General features: G+C 46.2%; 1 protein-coding gene across 1 annotated transcript in view; it reads right to left on the bottom strand.

Annotated features, from left to right (window-relative positions):
* Positions 1-20,154, bottom strand: part of LOC130291911 (protein kinase C epsilon type-like) — a 226,882-nt gene that overhangs the window by 97,966 nt on the left and 108,762 nt on the right. The gene's annotated exons all lie outside the window — the stretch shown is intronic.

Below are 20,154 nucleotides of genomic sequence, written 5' to 3'. Positions count from 1 at the left end.
GTCCCACAAACAGGGATTCTTTTCCACCTAGCACCAATAATACAGGCAAACAAGCAATAATTTTAGAACCCCCCAAAAAGAACATGGCAAAAAAAAAAAAAAAAAACATAAAGAGGAACAACATTACAATAACTAGGTCAAACACATGAAAATATCTCACATATCATGCAGAAAACACCCCCTCGCATCACTATGTCCAACACTACACGAAATACATGCGGTTTAGCCCATGCGCTGTTTTCACGCCAAAGTTGCGCACCAATTAAGCACACCAAACACCCAGGCAATCTCCTCAATTGCATCACACTATACTAATAAAGGTACATATATCGTTTGTACTAACCAATCCAATTAGCTGCGTCACATTCATGTCCATCCGGCAGTAGGCCATGCTTGCTGTGCAAAAAGCTTGACCCGGAAACGAACGGGACTCCAGAAAGAAAGGCGGAGCCAAACTTATCTTTATTCAGACGGACAAAAATAGAAATATGCACAAAATACGCAAATAAATGTTGCTGCGCATGAAAAAAAAATGCAGCGCAGTTCACATCCCATTGAAGTCAATGGCACAAAAATATGCAACGTATTTTTCAAAATAAATGCGCAATGTCAAATACGCACCGTATACGCCGTGTGGAAACGTACCCTAACTTAATATTTGCATCAACAAGCTTCTTACTAGAGATGACTGAACTTTTGAAAAATTCGATTTGGCCGATTCACCGAATTCTTCGAAAAAATTCAGTTTGATCCAAATTTATTTGCGGTGAATTTATATTAAAAACGGCTATTTCTGGCCTACAGAGAGCCTCAATAGGGGTGTAGAACACTTTGCTGTGTTCTAACACGCATATGGAGAGTGCTGGGGTAGTGAAATAATACTGTTATTCAGTATGACATGCAGATTGCAGGCATCACTTTTAGAATCACTGCCGCAGAACGGCACAATGACAGAGCCTGGAGGTGGCATCAGTATGAAGAGACCATATAGTGGCTAAATGACGCAGCGTGGAGGTGTTGGAAGCATGAGGAGTCCATGTAGTTGCTGAATGACACAGTGTGGAGGTGTTGGCAGCTTGAGGAGACCATATAGTGGCTGAATGACACAGCGTGGAGGTGTTGGCAGCATGAGGAGACCATATAGTGGCTGAATGACACAGTGTGGAGGTGTTGGCAGCATGAGGAGACCATATAGTGGCTAAATGACACAGCCAGGAGCTGGCAGCATGAGGAGACCATATAGTGGCTGAATGACGCAGCGTGGAGGTGTTGGCAGCATGAGGAGACCATATAGTGGCTGAATGACGCAGCGTGGAGGTGTTGGCAGCATGAGGAGACCATATAGTGGCTGAATGACACAGTGTGGAGGTGTTGGCAGCATGAGGAGACCATATAGTGGCTGAATGACACAGCGTGGAGGTGTTGGCAGCATGAGGAGACAATATAGTGGCTAAATGACACAGCCAGGAGCTGGCAGCATGAGGAGACCATATAGTGGCTGAATGACACAGTGTGGAGGTGTTGGCAGCATGAGGAGACCATATAGTGGCTGAATGACACAGTGTGGAGGTGTTGGCAGCATGAGGAGACCATATACGGGGACATTTATCATTGTTGCTTTGGTAAGCAAGTTTTGTAGTCATTTTTTTATTGCTATTTTTTTGCTTATGTATGACATATTTATCATACTATCACAGGGGGTTTATAAATTTGGCTTACATGAGCAAAAACCAACAAAACACTTTTAAATACCATTTTTTTTTAGCACACATAAGCAAAAACCAAATAATGACTACAGAACACCACTTTGCAGCAATATATATAAATATATATATATATATATATATATATATATATAAAAACCAGATACAGGCGCAGCACTCCAACAAAATAAGTGATTTAAAATCTCATGTCAGCATTACAGAACACCACTTTGCAGCAATATATATATATATATATATATATATATATATATATACACACAAGAGTTGGCGTGAGACAGCACCGGGGACCAACCTCCGTGCATGTGAAACACCCAGGCAGCCAGCCTTGTGTTAGTGTATGCAAAGTCCAGGAATCACAGCACCAATAGGTCAAGGATCTTCATAAGCTGGTTTCTTTATTCACCCCAAAAGTTACAACGTTTCGGCAACAATAGTCTTTATCAAGCATATAGCCTTGATAAAGGCTATTGTTGCCGAAACGTTGTAACTTTTGGGGTGAATAAAGAAACCAGCTTATGAAGATCCTTGAACTATTGGTGCTGTGATTCCTGGACTTTGCATATGTATATATATATATATATATATATATATATATATATATATATTTATATATATATATATATATATAGAGATATATATATATATATATATATATATATATATGGCGCTCCTGGGCCTAGGCGGTAACAGGCTGGCGTTATTTAGGCTGGGGAGGGCCAGTAACAATGGTCCTCGCCCACCCTGGTAACGTCAGGCTGTTACTGTTTGGTGGGTATTTGGCTGAGAATAAAAATAGGGGGGACCCTATGCGTTTTTTTTGTTTTTTTAACGCATAGGGTCTTCTATGCCAACCAAATGCCCAAATACCCACCAAACAGCAACAGCCTGACGTTACCAGGGTGGGTGAGGACCATTGTTACTGGCCCTCCCCAGCCTAAATAACGCCAGCCTGTTACAGCCTAAGCCCTGGAGCACCATTTTTGACACTCCGGGCCTGTTGGTACCGGCTCTTCCCGGCACCCCTGTGGCGTTGGGTACCGGGGAAACAATTGGGGGTTAGCGCTAGCTGTTTTTGTGGCTAACGCTAAGCCCGGCTTAGTAATGGACTCCTTCTATAAAACAGCTTCCACTACTAAGCCTGTCAAGTAAATTAAGGAAAAAACACAACAGGTTTAAAAAAAAAATGTATTACAAAAAACACTCCCCCACAAGCCCTCGTTAACCATTTTATTAAAATCAAACAAAGAAAAACGCTGATCATCGAAGTAGTCCACCGAATCCGAAGGAGTCCACAGGATACACGGATCTGAAATAAGAAGAGAAAAGAAAACACAAAAAATGGGTTGGTACATTTATTATCACCTGCTCGCACATCTCCCGTCCCGCACGACTACAACTCCCAGCATGCCCTTACAGTAAGGACATGCTGGGAGTTGTAGTTGTGTGGTGCAGGAGATGTGTGGGAAAGTGACAAGCTTGTCCCCTGCCCCCAGCTGCAGGATTACAACTACCTGCATGCCCTTACAGTAAGACCATGCTGGGAGTTGTAGTCCTGCAGCTGGGGGAAGGGGACAAGCTAGTCATCCGCCTGCACTGCACAACTACAACTCCGAGCATGTCCTTACAGTAAGGGCATGATGGGAGTTGAAGTCCTGCAAAGAGAGACACACAGAGACACACACACAAACACAAACACAGTCAGAGAGACACACAACACACTCACAGACACACACACACAGAGTCACACAGTCACACAAACAGTCACACACAGTCACACACACACACAGAGTCACACACAGTCACACACAAAGTCACACACAGACAGTCACACACAGACAGAGACACACAGACAGAGATAGAGACAGACAGAGAGACAGAGACACAAACTCACCCATCCAGCACAGCGCTCCTTCTCTCCGGGCACCCTGCGAGTGACGTCACTGATGGAGGAATGTCAGGCGGGCGCAACCGAAGACGTGGGAGCGGAGGCCGGGCACAGTGCAGGTGAAGGCCGGAGGGGAGGGGGATTTGGGTGAAAGCCGTGGGGGGGGTGCTGGTGGGGGCGGAGGACGGGCACAGTGCAGGTGAAGGCCGGGGGGGGGTATGTGTTATGGACAGGCACAGCGGAGGTGAAAGCCGTCGGAGGGGGTGCTGACGGACCCCCCCTGACAGACTCCCCGACAGACTCCCCCCTGACAGACTCCTATATCCCCTAATGTTCCGGTCGGGTCCTGTGATTGGCTGCTGTTCCTGGCCATCAATGTGAAATGACAGCAGGGGATTTTGGAGTCTGCAGCGCCGGTATATGTTATAAGGAGCCCGGGCTGACATTACAGTGCAGCAGCCCGGGCTCCTCATACTGCCTCCCGGCTACCCTCACTTAATAATGATGGGGACACTGATATACATCCCCCCCCTTGTCTCCCGCTCGTGCCGCTCAGCTCCCGCTGCTACAAGACTACAACTCCCAGCGTGTCCTCACTGTAAGGGCAAGCTGGGACTTGTAGTCTTGTAACAGTTAGCAGACAGATGGGAGTTGTGTGATGCTGGCAGGTGAGAGGGGTGGGATGTAAATCACTGCAGTGTCCCTGTAGCGAAGTGAGGGTAGCCGGGAGAAAGTATGTTGGGGCCCGGGCAGCAGTAGCTTTTCCTGCTCCATGTTGGAGCTGGGGTAAATATAGTCAATTTTTACGGTCGTTGCGACATTTTATTGCGCAGCTGCAACTGACGCAGTTAATAAATACCTGACTAAAGTAAATCCATTTTGAAAAATTTACTACGTAAGCAAGTTTGAATTTTGTTGCTTTTCTTGTCCTTCACAGTTGCGACAATTTTGCCACATATATAGTAAAGAAAACCTGACAAAACCCCTTGATAAATGTCCCCCATAGTGGCTGGAGCTGGCAGCAACATGAGTAGACACTTGGGCTTCACAATCCCTAAGATTAAAAGATGAATTTTGAAATTTAAATTGAAGATTTATTTTAGCTAGTGGTACCATAAAAAATGTTTAGGTCCAGGCCCAGGCCCATAAGCATCAGTAAACCATATATTGGCTGAATAACACAGCCTAGAGGTGTCTAAAGCATGAGGAGACCATATAGTGTCTGAATGGCCAAGCCTAGAGTTGGCAGCAGCATGAGGAGACACTAGGGCTTCACAATCCCTAAGATGAAAAGACACATTTTGAAATTTAAATTGAAGATTTAGGGTAGCTAGTGTTAACATAAAAAATGTTTAGGCCCAGACCAAGCAGCATCAGTAAACCATTGTCAGGATTCGGCAGGCTGGAGGTGGATCCTCTGTGTCAGAGAGGGATTGGCGTGGACTGTGCCGGCGGACCGGTTCTAAGTTGCTACTTGTATTCACCAGAGCCCGCCGCAAAGCGGGATGGTCTTGCAGCGGCGGTAGCAACCAGGTCGTATCCACCGGCAACGGCTCAACCTCTCTGACTGCTGACATAGGCGCTGTACAAGGGATTAGGCAAGAGCAAGTTGGGACGTAGCAGAAGGTCAGGGCAGGCAGCAAGGATCATAGTCAAGGGCAACGGCATGAGGTCTGGAACACTGGCTTGGGACACACAAGGAACGCTTTCACTGGCACAATGGCAACAAGATCCAGCAAGGAAGGAAAGGGGAAGTGAGGTTATATAGGGAAGTGCACAGGTAAACACACTAATTAGAACCAGGCGCAAATCAGAGAGCCGGCGCGCGCGTCCCAGGGAGCGGGGCCGCGCGCGCCGGGACAGAACAGACGGGGAACGAGTCTGGTAAGCGGGCCGGGATGCAAACCGCGAGCGGGCGCGTCCCGCATCGCGAATCGCATCCCGGCTAGGGACATTATCGCAGTGCTCCCGGTCAGCGGGTCTGACCGGGGCGCTGCGAACAGGAGAACACTGCGAGCGCTCCGGGGAGGAGCGAGGACCCGGAGCGATCGGCGTAACAGTACCCCCCCTTGGGTCTCCCCCTCTTTTTGGAACCTGAAAATTTGTGAATTAGGTCCTTGTCGAGAATGTTATCCTCGGGTTCCCATGACCTCTCCTCAGGACCGCAATTCTCCCAATCTACAAGAATTTTTTTTTTACCTCTGACCGTCTTAGACGCGAGAATTTCTTTAACCGAGAAGATATCTGAGGACCCGGAGACAGGAGTAGGAGCAACAACCTTGGGAGAGAAGCGGTTAAGGATAAGCGGTTTAAGGAGAGAGACATGAAAAGCATTAGGAATACGGAGAGAAGGGGGAAGAAGGAGTTTGTAGGAGACAGGATTGATTTGGCACTTGATTTTAAAGGGTCCAAGATAACGTGGTCCCAGTTTATAACTGGGAACACGGAAGCGTATATACTTGGCGGAGAGCCACACTTTGTCTCCAGGAACAAAGACAGGAGGAGTTCTTCTTTTTTTGTCGGCATGCTTCTTCATCCGGGATGAGGCCTGTATGAGGGATTTTTGAGTCTCTTTCCAGATGGTGGAGAAGTCCCGGGTAACCTCATCAACAGCGGGCAAACCAGAAGGCGTGGGAGTGGGGAGGGGGGGAAGAGGGTGACGGCCGTACACCACAAAGAGGGATTTAGCAGAGGACTCAGAGACTTTGAAATTGTACGAGAATTCATCCCAGGGTAGAAGATCGGCCCAATCATCCTGGCGGGAGGAAACAAAATGTCGCAAATAGTCACCAAGAACCTGGTTAACTCTCTCCACTTGCCCATTGGATTGGGGATGATAGGAAGACGAGAAATTTAATTTGATTTTAAGCTGATTACAGAGGGCCCTCCAGAATTTCGACACAAATTGAACGCCTCTATCCGAGACGATATGCGTGGGAAGCCCGTGAAGGCGAAAAATGTGCACAAAAAATTGTTTCGCCAACTGTGGCGCAGAAGGAAGACCTGGAAGTGGAATAAAATGACTGTGTTGCCATGGGATAAAGGCAGGTCTGTTATAAAGTCCATAGCAATCTGAGACCATGGTAGCTCAGGAACAGGCAGAGGATGAAGGAGGCCGGCAGGCTTCTGACGAGGAGTCTCGTCCCGGGCACAGACTGTACAAGCCCGAACAAATTCAGCAACATCTGCTTCCAGGGTAGGCCACCAATAAAATCGAGAGATGAGCTGGATGGACTTTCTGACGCCAGCATGGCCGGCGAGGTGTGAGGAGTGTCCCCACCTGAGGATCCTGAGGCGCTGGCGTGGAGGGACGAAGGTCTTTCCAGGAGGAGTTTGTCTGATGGAAGCTGGGGAAGCGGAGATCAGACACTCAGGAGGAATAATGTGTTGCATGGAGGCTTCCATTTCAGAGGCATCCGAGGAACGAGAGAGGGCGTCAGCCCTGATGTTCTTGTCAGCAGGGCGAAAATGAATCTCAAAGTTAAAACGGGCAAAAAACAACGACCACCTAGCCTGGCGTGGGTTCAGCCGTTGGGCAAACTGAAGGTAAGAGAGATTCTTGTGATCTGTGTATATGATAATTGGGTATTTGGACCCCTCCAGCAGGTGCCTCCATTCCTCGAGGGCTAGTTTTATGGCCAGCAGTTCTCGATCACCAATGGAGTAATTTTTCTCCGCCGGAGAGAAGGTCCTAGAAAAGAAACCACAAGTAACGTTATGTCCAGAAGAGTTTTTTTGTAGGAGTACAGCTCCGACTCCCACCGAGGAGGCGTCTACCTCCAGTGGGAAGGGTTTAGATGGATCAGGTCTGGAGAGTACGGGAGCAGAAGAAAAGGCAGTTTTGAGACGGTTGAATGCCTCGTCCGCTTGAGGAGGCCAGGACTTAGGGTTGGCGTTTTTCTTGGTTAGGGCCACAATTGGGGCCACAATGGTGGAAAAATGTGGAATAAATTGTCGGTAGTAATTGGCAAACCCCAAGAAACGTTGGATAGCTCGGAGTCCGGAGGGGCGTGGCCAATCTAACACGGCTGACAGTTTTTCTGGGTCCATTTGAAGTCCCTGGCCAGAGACTAAATATCCTAGGAAGGGAAGAGATTGGCATTCAAAGAGACATTTCTCCATCTTGGCATGTAATTGATTGTCACGGAGTCTCTGAAGAACCAGGCAGACATGACGGCAGTGTTCTTCGAGGTTAGAAGAGAAAATCAAATTGTCGTCCAAGTAGACCACAACACAGTTATATAACAAATCACGAAAAATTTAATTTACAAAGTCCTGGAAGACAGCAGGGGCGTTGCAGAGCCCAAAGGGCATAACCAGATATTCAAAGTGTCCGTCTCTGGTGTTAAATGCGGTTTTCCACTCGTCCCCTTCCCTGATGCGGATGAGATAATATGCACCTCTTAAATCCAATTTGGTGAAGATGTTAGCGCCACGTAGGCGATCAAATAGTTCCGAGATAAGAGGCAGGGGATAGCGTTTTTTTTATAGTGATCTTATTAAGACCGCGGTAATCGATGCATGGCCGTAAGGAACCTTCTTTTTTGGAGACAGTGAAGAACCCTGCTCCGGCAGGGGAGGAAGACTTGCGGATAAATCCCCTCTTTAAATTTTCTGGGATGTACTCCGTCATGGCTTGTGTTTCAGGAGCTGACAGAGGATAGATTCTGCCCCGGGGTGGAGTAGTACCAGGAAGGAGATCAATTGGGCAGTCATAAGGCCTGTGAGGAGGCAAAGTTTCTGCTTGTTTTTTGCAAAAAACATCAGCATAGTCCAGATAGGCCTTGGGGAGACCTGGTGTAGGAGGAGCCATAGGGGTTTGACTGGCAGGACTGGGAGCAGACGTGAGGCATTTTTTGTAGCAAAAAGTACCCCAGTTCTTGATTTCCCCGGTGGTCCAGTCAAGGGTAGGGGAATGGCGTTGAAGCCAAAGCAGTCAGAGAAGAATTTCAGAAGTGCAGTTAGAGAGGACCAGAAATTCAATTTTTTCGTGATGAGGTCCAATGCACATTAACCCCTTCATGACCCAGCCCATTTTCACCTTCAGGACCTGGGCATTTTTTGAAAATCTGACCACTGTCACTTTAAACATTAATAACTCTGGAATGCTTTTACTTATCATTATGATTCCGAGATTGTTTTTTCGTGACATATTCTACTTTATGTTATTGGTAAAATTTCACTGATATTTGCATCCTTTCTTGGTAAAAAATCAAAAAAATTCATGAAAGTTTTGAAAATTTAGCATTTTTCTAACTTTGAAAGTCTCTGCTTGAAAGGAAAATGGATATTCCAAATAAATTACATATTGATTCACATATACAAAATATCTACTTTGAGTTTGCATAAAAAAAATTGACAAGTTTTTACTTTTGGAAGACACCAGAGGGCTTCAAAGTTCCGCAGCAATTTTCCAATTTTTCTCAAGATTTTCAAAATCGTAATTTTTCAGGGCCCAGTTCAGGTTGGAAGTGGATTTTAAGGGTCTTCATATTAGAAATACCCCATAAATGACCCCATTATAAAAGCTGCACCCCCCAAAGTATTCAAAATGACATTCAGTAAGTGTTTTAACCCTTTAGGTGTTTCACAGGAATAGCAGCAAAGTGAAGGAGAAAATTCTAAATCTTCATTTTTTACACTCACATTTTCTTGTAGACCCAATTTTTGCATTTTTACAAGGGGTAAAAGGAGAGAAATCACCCTAAAATGTGTAACCCAATTTCTCTCGAGTAAGGAAATACCTCATATGTCTATGTAAAGTGTTCGGCGGGCGCAGTAGAAGGCTCAGAAGGGAAGGAGCGACAATGGGATTTTGGAGAGTGAGTTTTTCTGAAAGGGTTTTTGGGGGGTATGTCACATTTAGGAAGCCCCTATGGTGCCAGAACAGTGGACCCCCCCACATGTGACCCCATTTTGGAAACTACACCCCTCATACACCAGTGGGGTGTAAATGCTCACTGCACCCCTAATTACATTCCGTGAGGGGTGTAGTTTCCAAAATGGGGTCACATATGGATATTTATTGTTTTGCGTTTGTCATAACCGCTGTAACAATCAGCCACCCCTGTGCAAATCGCCTCAAATGTACAGGGTGCACTCTCCCTTCTGGGCCTTGTTGTGCACCCCCAGAGCACTTTGCGCCCACATATGGGGTATCTCCGTACTCGGGAGAAATTGCATTACAAATTTAGAGGGTCTTTTTTCCCTTTTACCTCTTGTGAAAATGAAAAGTATAGGGCAACACCAGCATGTCAGTGTAAAAAAATAATTTTTTTACACTAACATGCTGGTGTAGACCCCAACTTCACCTTTTCATAAGGGGTTAAAGAAGAAAAAGCCCCCCAAAATTTGTAAGGCAATTTCTCCCGAGTACGGCGATACCCCATATGTGTCCCAAAACTGTTGCCCTGAAATACGACAGGGCACCAAAGTGAGAGAGCTCCATGCGCATTTGAGGCCTGAATTAGGGATTTACATAGGGGTATTCTATGCCAATGATTCCCAAACAGGGTGACTCCAGCTGTTGCAAAACTCCCAGCATGCCTGGACAATCAATATCTGTCCGGCAATACTGGGAGTTATTATTTTGCAACAGCTGGAGGCTCCGTTTTGGAAACAGTAGCGTACCAGAAGTTTTTCAATTTTTTGGGGGGAGGGGGGGCTGTGTAGGGGTATGTGTATATGTAGTGTTTTTTACTTTTTATTTTAGGTTAGGGTTAGTGTAGTGTAGTGTTTTTAGGGTACAGTCACATGGGCAGAGGTTCACAGCAAGTTTGCCGCTGGGAGTTTGAGCTTCAGCGCAAAATTTGCTTCATCTCAAACTTGCAGCACTCACTGTAAACCTCCGCCCATGTGAGTGTACCCTGTACATTCACATTGGGGGGAGGGGGCAAACATCCAGCTGTTGCAAACTCCGAGCATGCCCTTTGGCTGTCCGTGCATGCTGTTAGTTGTAGTTTTGCAACAGCTGGAGGCACACTAGTTTGTAAACACTAAGTTAAGTAATAAACTTTCAAGTGTTTTGCAACCAAACTTAGTGTTTCCAAACCAGTGTGCCTCCAGCTGTTGCAAAACTACAACTCCCAGCATGCATGGTCTGTCAGTGCATGCTGGGAGTTATAGTTTTGCAACAATTGCAACAGCTGGAGGCACTGAGGTAGGAAACAAACAATGTTTCCCAACTAGTGTGCCTCCAGTTGTTGCAAAACTACAACTCCCAGCATGCCCAGACTGCCCAGGCATGCTGGAAGTTGTAGTTCGGCAATATCTGAAGGATCAGATGTTGCCGAACTACAACTTCCAGCATGCTTGGGCAGTCTCGGCATGCTGGGAGTTGTAGTTTTGCAACATCTGGAGGTCCACAGTTTGGAGACCACTGTATAATGGTCTCCAATCTGTGCTCTTCCAGATGTTAGAGAACTACAACTCCCAGCATGCCTGGACAGACTGAGCATGCTGGGAGTTGTAGTTTTGCAACATCTGGAAGAGCACAGATTGGAGAGCATTATACAGTGGTCTCCAAACTGTGGACCTCCAGATGTTGCAAAACTACAACTCCCAGCATGCCCAGAAAGCCAAAGGCTGTCTGGGCATGCTGGGAGTTGCAGTTTTGAAACTCCCAGAGGCAGCAGTGAGATCGCTTTACGGCGATCTCACTGCTGCCAATGAAGATGCCGCACTGCTGCCGGAAACTCACCGCGGGACGCAGCGCCGCCGGGGCCGCCTGGAGGACGCCGCTCGCGCCGGGACCGCTCGGGACACCGCATGGACGGGTAAGTGACACCGGGGGACGGGTCAGGGACACTTAGCAGAGCGGTGTGTGTCCTGATCCCGGTGATCGGGACTCACACACCGCGCTGCTAAGTATTCTGATAGCGAAACGCTGCTATCAGCTAGTCAGATTTGACCAGCTGATAGCAGCGATCGCTGGGGGGGGTTGGGGATGAAACCCCCCCGTGGTCACATGGTAAGATGGCTGGCTATCAGTGATAGCCACCATCTTACCGGGCGCTGCGGTATGCAGCGAGTAGCGGCAAAAATGTTCATGACGTACCTGTATGTCATGGGTCAGGAACACCTTGCCACCCATGACGTACAGGTATGTCATAGGTCGGGAGGGGGTTAACAGGGGTTCTGTGCGGTAACGCACAGAACAGTCCAATCTTTCACCATTAACTGAGGCGATGTAGAGAGGTCTGGCGAGACTGGTCACTGGGATGTTGAACCTGTTAACGAAAGAGGCCAAAAAAAAATTTCCTGCAGATCCAGAATCCAAGAAGGCCACAGCAGAGAAGGAGGAGTCAGAAGAAGAAATCCGCACAGGCACAGTAAGACGTGGAGAAGCAGAGTTCACACCTAGAGCTGTCTCACCTTTGTGCGGGATCGGAGTGCGTCTTTCCTGACGTGGAGGACGGATAGGACAATCCTTCAAGAAGTGTTCGGTACTGGCACAGTACAGGCATAGGTTCTCATTGCGGCGGCGTGTCCTCTCTTGAGGTGTCAGGCGAGACCAGTCTACTTGCATAGCCTCCACGGCGGAAGGCACAGGAACAGATTGCAGTTGACCAGAGAAGAGAGGAGCCGGGGAGAGAAACCGCCTAGTGCGAACAAAGTCCATATCCTGACGGAGCTCCTGGTGTCTTTCGGAAAAACGCATGTCAATGCGGGTGGCCAAATGAATGAGTTCATGCAGGTTGGCAGGGATTTCTCGTGCGGCCAGCACATCTTTGATGTTACTGGATAGGCCTTTTTTGAAGGTCGCGCAGAGGGCCTCGTTATTCCAAGATAATTTGGAGGCGAGAGTACGAAATTGGATGGCGTACTCGCCTACTGAAGAATTACCCTGGACCAGGTTAAGCAGGGCAGTCTCGGCAGAAGAAGCTCAGGCTGGTTCCTTGAAGACACTTCGAATCTCCGCGAAGAAAGACTGTACGGACTGTACGGGACTGTGCCGGACTGTGCGGTCCCAGAGAGGTGTGGCCCATGATAGGGCCTTCCCAGACAGGAGACTAACCACGAAAGCCACCTTTGACCGTTCAGTTGGAAATTGGTCCGACATCATCTCCAAATGCAGGGAACATTGCGAGAGAAAACCACGGCAAAGTCTAGAGTCCCCATCGAACTTGTCCGGCAACGATAAACGGAGGCTGGATGCGGACACTCGCTGCGGAGGAGGTGCAGGAGCTGGCGTAGGAGATGGTTGCTGAAGCTGTGGTAGTAGCTGCTGTAGCATTACGGTCAGTTGAGACAGCTGGTGGCCTTGTTGCGCTATCTGTTGCGACTGCTGGGCGACCACCGTGGTAAGGTCAGCGACAACTGGCAGAGGGACATCGGCGGAACCATGGCCGGATCTACTGTCAGGATTCGGCAGGCTGTAGGTGGATCCTCTGTGTCAGAGAGGGATTGGTGTGGACCGTGCCGGCGGACCGGTTCTAAGTTGCTACTGGTATTCCCCAGAGCGCGCCGCAAAGCGGGATGGTCTTGCAGCGGCGGTAGCAACCAGGTCGTATCCACCGGCAACGGCTCAACCTCTCTGACTGCTGAGATAGGCGCAGTACAAGGGATTAGGCAAGAGCAAGGTCGGACGTAGCAGAAGGTCAGGGCAGGCAGCAAGGATCGTAGTCAAGGGCAACGGCAAGAGGTCTGGAACACTGGCTTGGGTCACACAAGGAACACTTTCACTGGCACAATGGCAACAAGATCCGGCAAGAAAGGGAAGGGGAAGTGAGGTTATATAGGGAAGTGCACAGGTGAACAGACTAATTAGAACCAGGCGCCAATCAGTGCGGAGCGCTCTGCGTAACAACCATATATTGGCTGAGTGACACATCCTGGAGTTGACTGAAGCATGATGAGACCATATAGTGTCTGACTGGCACAGCCTGGAGTTGGCAGCAGCATGAGTAGACACCATGGCTTCACAATCCCTAAGATTAAAAGACAAATTTTGAAATTTAAATTGAAGATTTAGGGTAGCTAATGTTACCATAAAACATGTTTAGGCCCAGACCCAGCAGCATCAGTAAACCATATATTGGCTGAATGACACAGCCTGGATTTGGCATGAGGAGACCATTAAAATTTAAGAATTTTAACCCCTTGGGGTCCGAGCCCATTTTGACCCTAAGGACCAGAGCATTTTTGGCAGTTCGGATTACTGTCACTTTAAGCATTAATAACTCTGGGATATTGTACTTATGAATAGTGTTGCTCGCGTATATTCGCAATTCAAATTTTATTCGCGAATATCGCATAATCGCGAATTCGCGAATATTCGCGAATATAGCGCTATATATTCGTAATTACGAATATTCGTTTTTTTTTTTGTTTTTTTTTCACAGTACACATCACAGTGATCATCCCTCTCTGCTTCCAGCTTATGTGGTGTAAGAAGGCTCTAATACTACTGTGTGAGACCGGTGTGCGAATTTTCGCATATGCGAAAATTAGCATATGCTAATTTTGCATATGCTAATGTTCGCATATGCGCATTTTCACTTATGCTCATTTTTGTATATGTGAAATTTCGCATATGTTCATTTTCGCACACGCGAATATTTGCATATGCGAAAATAAAATGAGAATATTACGAATATGCGAATATTCGCGATTATGACGAACATTCGTACATATATTCGCGAATATTCGCGAATTCGAATATGGCCTATGCCGCTCAACACTACTTATGAATTTGATTCAGTTTTTTCGTGACATATTCTACTTTATGTTATGGGTAAATTTTCGTTGATACTTGCATAATTTCTTGGTGAAAAATTCCAAAATGTCATGAAAAATGTGAAAAGTTTGCATTTTTACAGCTTTGAAGCTCTCTGCTTGTAAGGGAAATAGACATTGTAAATAAATTATATATTGATTCACATATACAATATGTCTACTATATATTTATGTCATAAAGTTGACATGTTTTTACTTTTGGGAGACATCAGGCGGCTTCATAGTTCAGCAGCAATTTACAAATTTTTCACAACATTTTCAAAATCTGAATTTTTCAGGGACCAGTTCAGTTTTGAAGTGGATTTGAAGGGCCTTCATATTAGAAATACCCCATAAATGACCCATTATAAAAACTGCACCCCTCAACGTATTCAACATGGCATACAGAAAGTTTGTTAACCCTTTAGGTGTTTCACAGGAATAGCAGCAAAGTGGAGGCGAAAATTCTAAATCTTCATTTTTTACACTAACATGTTCTTGTAGACCCATATTTTTTTTATTTTTACAAGGGGTTAAAGGAGAAAAAGCCCCCTAAAATATGCAACCCAATTTCTCTCGAGTAAGGAAATACCTCATACGTGGATGTAACATGCTTTGTGGGTGCACTAGAAGGCTCAGAAGGGAAAGAGCGACAATGGGATTTTGGATCGAATTTTGCTGAAATGGTTTTTGGGGGACATGTCGCATTTAGGAAACCCCTATGGTGCCAGAACTGAAAAAAAAAAAAAAAAACACATGGTATACTATTTGAGAAACTACACCCTTTAAGGAATGTAACAAGTGGTACAGTGAGCCTTAACACCCCACAGGTGTTTGCCAAATTTTCGATAAAGTTGGATGTGAAAATGAAAAATTTTATTTTTTTCACTCAAATGCCGATGTTACCCCAGATTTTTCATTTTCACAAGGTCCTCCAAAATTTGAAACGCCATTTCTCTCAAGTAAGGAAAAATATCATATGTGGATGTAAAGTGATCTGTGGGTGCCCTAGAGGGCTCAAAAGGGAAGGAGCGATATTGGGCTTTTGGAAAGCAAATTTTGCTGAAATGGTTTTTGCGGAGCATGTATCATTTAGGAAACCCCCATGGTGCCAGAACAGCGATAAACACCCTGCATAGTATACTATTTGGGAAACTACACCCCTCAAGAAACATAACAAGAAGTACAGTGAGCCTTAACACCCCACAGGTGTTTGACGACTTTGCGTTGAAGTTGGACGTGAAAATGAAAAATGTTTTTTTTTTTTTTTTACTAAAATGCTGATGTTACTCCAAATTTTTTAATTTCACAAGGAGTAATAGGTGAAAATGTCCCCCAAAATTTGAAACCGTGGGCTGTGCAAATGAAAAATTACATTCTTCATTTTCACAGATCATTCTTTCAAAAATCCGTCAGTCACCTGTGGGGTGTTAAGGCTCACTATACCCCTTGTTCTGTTCCATGAGGGGTGTAGTTTACAAAATGGGGTCACATGTGTGTATTCATTTATTTTTCGTTTATGTCAGAACCAGGGCTGCCATCAGAAATTTTGGGGCCCCTTACACAGCTCATGGCCTGGGCCTGCCTGCTATCATTGTCTATGAAAAAAATATTTTAAAACACAGGACAAGAAAAACAAGAGCCCTTTAGTTTAAAGGAGAACTCCGGGATGTAACAACTTATCCCCTTTCCTAAGGATAGGGGATAAGTGTTCGATCGCAGGGGGTCCGACCTCTGGGGCCCCTCGCGATCTCCTGAACGGCACCCCGGGTCCCTGCATGAAACAAGCATTTTCGATCACAGCATGAAGCTACGGCCGACACGCCCCCTCCATGCAGTTCTTTGGCAGAGCCGGAGATTGCCGAAACCAGCTCTCCGTCTCTCCCATAATGCTGCATGCAGGGGGGGTGTCAGCTGTAGCTTCGTGCTGTGATCGAAAATGCTTGTTTCATGCAGGGAGCTGGGGCGCCATTCGGGAGATCGCGAGGGGCCCCAGCGGTCGAACCCCCTAACCTTAGGATAGGAGATAAGTTGTTACATCCCGGAGTTCTCATTTAACCCGTACAGGACCTAGGGCGTATGCATACGCCTCCTGTACCTGGGTCTTAAAGACCCAGGGCGTACAGGTACGCCTGTGGGAATTCCGGTCCCTGCCGCAAGCCGGGCAGGGATCAGACTGGGGTGACTGCTGATATCAATCAGCAGGCACCCCGCACAAATGCCGAGGGGGTCATCAGACCCCCCCCATGTCGGCGATCAGCGCAAATCGCAAGTGAAATCGCACTTGCGATTTGCGCTATTCCGGGTCTTACGGGTCACGTGTGACCCGATGACCCGGAGATTCAAGGTGATCGGGGGTGTAGAATACACCCCCTATCACCTACTGTATCTATGGGGAGGTGGTGATTTCGCCACCCCCCTAGGAGAGCTGCTAGCAGCCGGCAGGGGAGGGGTTAAACGGCATCCTCTGCAGCGCTGACCGTTAGCTGGGTTCAGTCAGCACCCATCTGCACCTATCGGATCACCTCAGGAGACCCGAAGATTCCCTAGATCAGGGACAGAATCAACCAGAGGGAAAGGTAGGGAAATCCATGTAATAAAGTAAAAAAAAAAGTTTAAAAAAAAGTTAAAAAAATAAAAAATCCCCCACGACCCCTAATAGGGCTCAAGAGCAGTATTGCTCACATATATTTGAAATTCAAATATTCGTCACGAATATCGCATATCTGCGAATTCGCTTGTTTTTTTTAACCACAGAGCACATTGTAGTGATCTCCTGCGATGAATACATGCAATACTTGTTTCATTAGAGACCCTGAGGTGAGATCCTGATTCCTGAGGGGATTATTTGGTTTATGCGAATATTCGCCATTAGAATATTCGCGAATATTTTCTACGCCCTTCTGATGCCTGTCAGCCAATAAGAGTTCTGCAAACACAGTTGTCAGAGGTTAGCAACCTCCCCAGCAACCAATAGAAAGTTACCCGCCCGATCGTTATATAAGATCACTCACAACATGTTGGACTATATAGTAGTATATAGTTTAGGTCAGTGTTTCTCAACCAGAGGTGCCTCCAGCTGTTGCAAAACTACAACTCCCAGCATGTTGGACTATATAGTAGTATATAGTTTAGGTCAGTGTTTCTCAACCAGAGGTGCCTCCAGCTGTTGCAAAACTACAACTCCCAGCATGTTGGACTATATAGTAGTATATAGTTTAGGTCAGTGTTTCTCAACCAGAGGTGCCTCCAGCTGTTGCAAAACTACAACTCCCAGCATATTGGACTACGAAATACCGCAAATTCGAATATTGCATATGCCGCTCATCACTATAAGTAGTATATGTCAGTGTTTCCCAACCAGGGGTGCCTCCAGCTGTTGCAAGACTACAACTCCCAGTAGGCTGGACTATATAGTAGTGGATAGCTCAGGTCAGTGTTTCACAACCAGAGTGCCTCCAGCTGTTGCAAAACTACAACTCCCAGAATGTTGGACTACGAAATACCACAAATTCGAATACGTCATATGCCACTCATCACTATACAGTAGTATATGTCAGTGTTTCCCAACCAGGGGTGCCTCCAGCTGTTGCAAAACTAAAACTCCCAGCATGTTGGACTATATAGTATATATAGTTCAGGTCAGTGTTTCCCAACCAGAGTGCCTCCAGCTGTTGCAAAACTACAACTCCCAGTAGGGTGGACTATATAGTAGTGGATAGCTCAGGTCAGTGTTTCACAACCAGAGTGCCTCCAGCTGTTGCAAAACTACAACTCCCAGCATGCCAGGACAGCCCTTGGCCAATTTTAATTGAGGGCCACCTGCGCTCACTAATTTATTTACCACCGCTGCACAGAAGTCCACGACAACGGCGAAACTCACGGAACGCAGCCCTGTGATGTCAGGCATAAATTATTAATTATGCTAAATAGCATGGCTGGTATTTTTTTTTATAAGAAAGGTGGCGACCCTACCTACACACCTGTGTTTCCCAACCAGGGTGCCTCCAGATGTCAAGCTGTCCAGGCATGCTGGGAGTTGTAGTTTTGCAACAGCTGGAGAAACACTGTTTTGAAAACACTGCTATCTGATCTTATATCATAATTTTAAAGGGGTTCTCCGGTGAAAACCTTTTTTCTTTCAAATCAACTGGTGCCAGAAAGTTAAACAGATTTGTAAATTACTTCTATTAAAAAAATCTTAATCCTTTCTGTACTTATTAGCTGCATGAATACTACAGAAGAAATTCTGATGACATCATGCCCACAGTGCTCTCTGCTGACATTTCTGTCCATTTTAGCAAATATAAAGTAATGGCAGCATGGAGGCTCAGTGGTTAGCACTGTTACCTTGCAGCACTGGTGTTGGGGGTTCAAAACCCACTAAGAACAGCATCTACAAATAGGTCTGAGCACTATATCAATAAAGAGTTATTATTATAATGTCAGCAGAGAGCACTGTGTTCCAAAAATAAAGGAACTTCCTCTGTAGTATTCAGCAGCTAATAAGTACAGGAAGGATTAAGATTTTTTAATAGAATTAATTTAAGAATCTGTTTTACTTTCTGGCGCCAGTTGATTTAAAATAAAAAAGGGGAGGAGCGGCAACCGCACGCTGCCGTATGCGGGAACCGTACTTAATGTATTTCAATGAGCCGTCCGGAGTGAAACGCAGCTTCCGGTTGGCTCATTTTTCGCCCGCATGCAGTCTCCCAACCGTACCTAAAACTGTGTTCAACCCCGGTTTTATGACCTGTCGGGAAACCGCCAACCAGAGGCTGCGTTTCACTCTGGCCGGCTCATTGAAATATATTAAGCACGGTTCCCGCATACGGCTGCGTGCGGTTGCCGCTCCTACCCCAGCCCCCCCCCTACCCCTGCCGTATGCGGGAACCGTACTTGTAAAACGCAGTGTGAACCCAGTTTATCCTCACTTTTGCTGAAATTACTTCCAACCATATTGCTGCTGGCTCCAGGAAATAATTTGCATACAGGTGGAGGTATAAGAGGAGAGAACTACAACTCCCAGCATGACCAGACTTTTATTATGTGATATCAGAGAACATTACAGAGAACTACAACTCCCAGCATGTCCGGACTGTTATTATGTGATATCAGAAGATATTACAGGAGGAGGTATAAGAGAACTACAACTCCCAGCATGTCCGCGAGTGGCAATTATTTTTGCGATTATTTTCGCATGGCGAAAATTCGCATTGTAAAAAAAAACGGCACAAATATAACGAATATGTGAATTTCACGAATATAGGACGAATATTCGTCCTCATATTCGCGAAATATCGCGAATTCGAATATGACATATGCCGCTCATCACTACTCCCTACATGATGGCACAGTCTGAGATATAAGTTATATGTGAAATATAACTTATATCTCTGACTGTACCATCATGTAGGGGGGCGGTGAAAGGAAGGTAGAAGATGGAGTAGGCTTCCCCGCAGCACAGAGTATTTCTTGCAGACAGTCTGCCTCATGACAGTTCCCTCCAGAAATACCCTGTGCTGCTGTGCTATTTCTTTAATAAATCTTAGAGGCCTCAGCCTCACCCAAGCAGGGGTGGGAAAAGAGCCGCATTACACAAAATGCACTATATCTATTTAGCTGTAGATTAAAGTGCTGCTTTAGTCAGCAACTCACAAATGACGTCTTCTCTAATCAGCGTCGTTCCCTTCTCTTCTCCATTTGGTCTGTGCCATCATGACAATTTCTTCCAGCCACAATTCTTCACCATTAAACCTGCAAAACAAACCTATTAGGCTCCACACTTTTTTTCCATGGGTGACAGAGGGGTGTAGAGGAGTGTACAGG

This window comes from Hyla sarda, chromosome 9 (assembly GCF_029499605.1).
Source record: "Hyla sarda isolate aHylSar1 chromosome 9, aHylSar1.hap1, whole genome shotgun sequence".
Taxonomy (NCBI): domain Eukaryota; kingdom Metazoa; phylum Chordata; class Amphibia; order Anura; family Hylidae; genus Hyla; species Hyla sarda.
The sequence above is the reverse complement of the archived record's forward strand: the minus strand, read 5'-3'. Positions and strand labels throughout refer to the sequence as shown.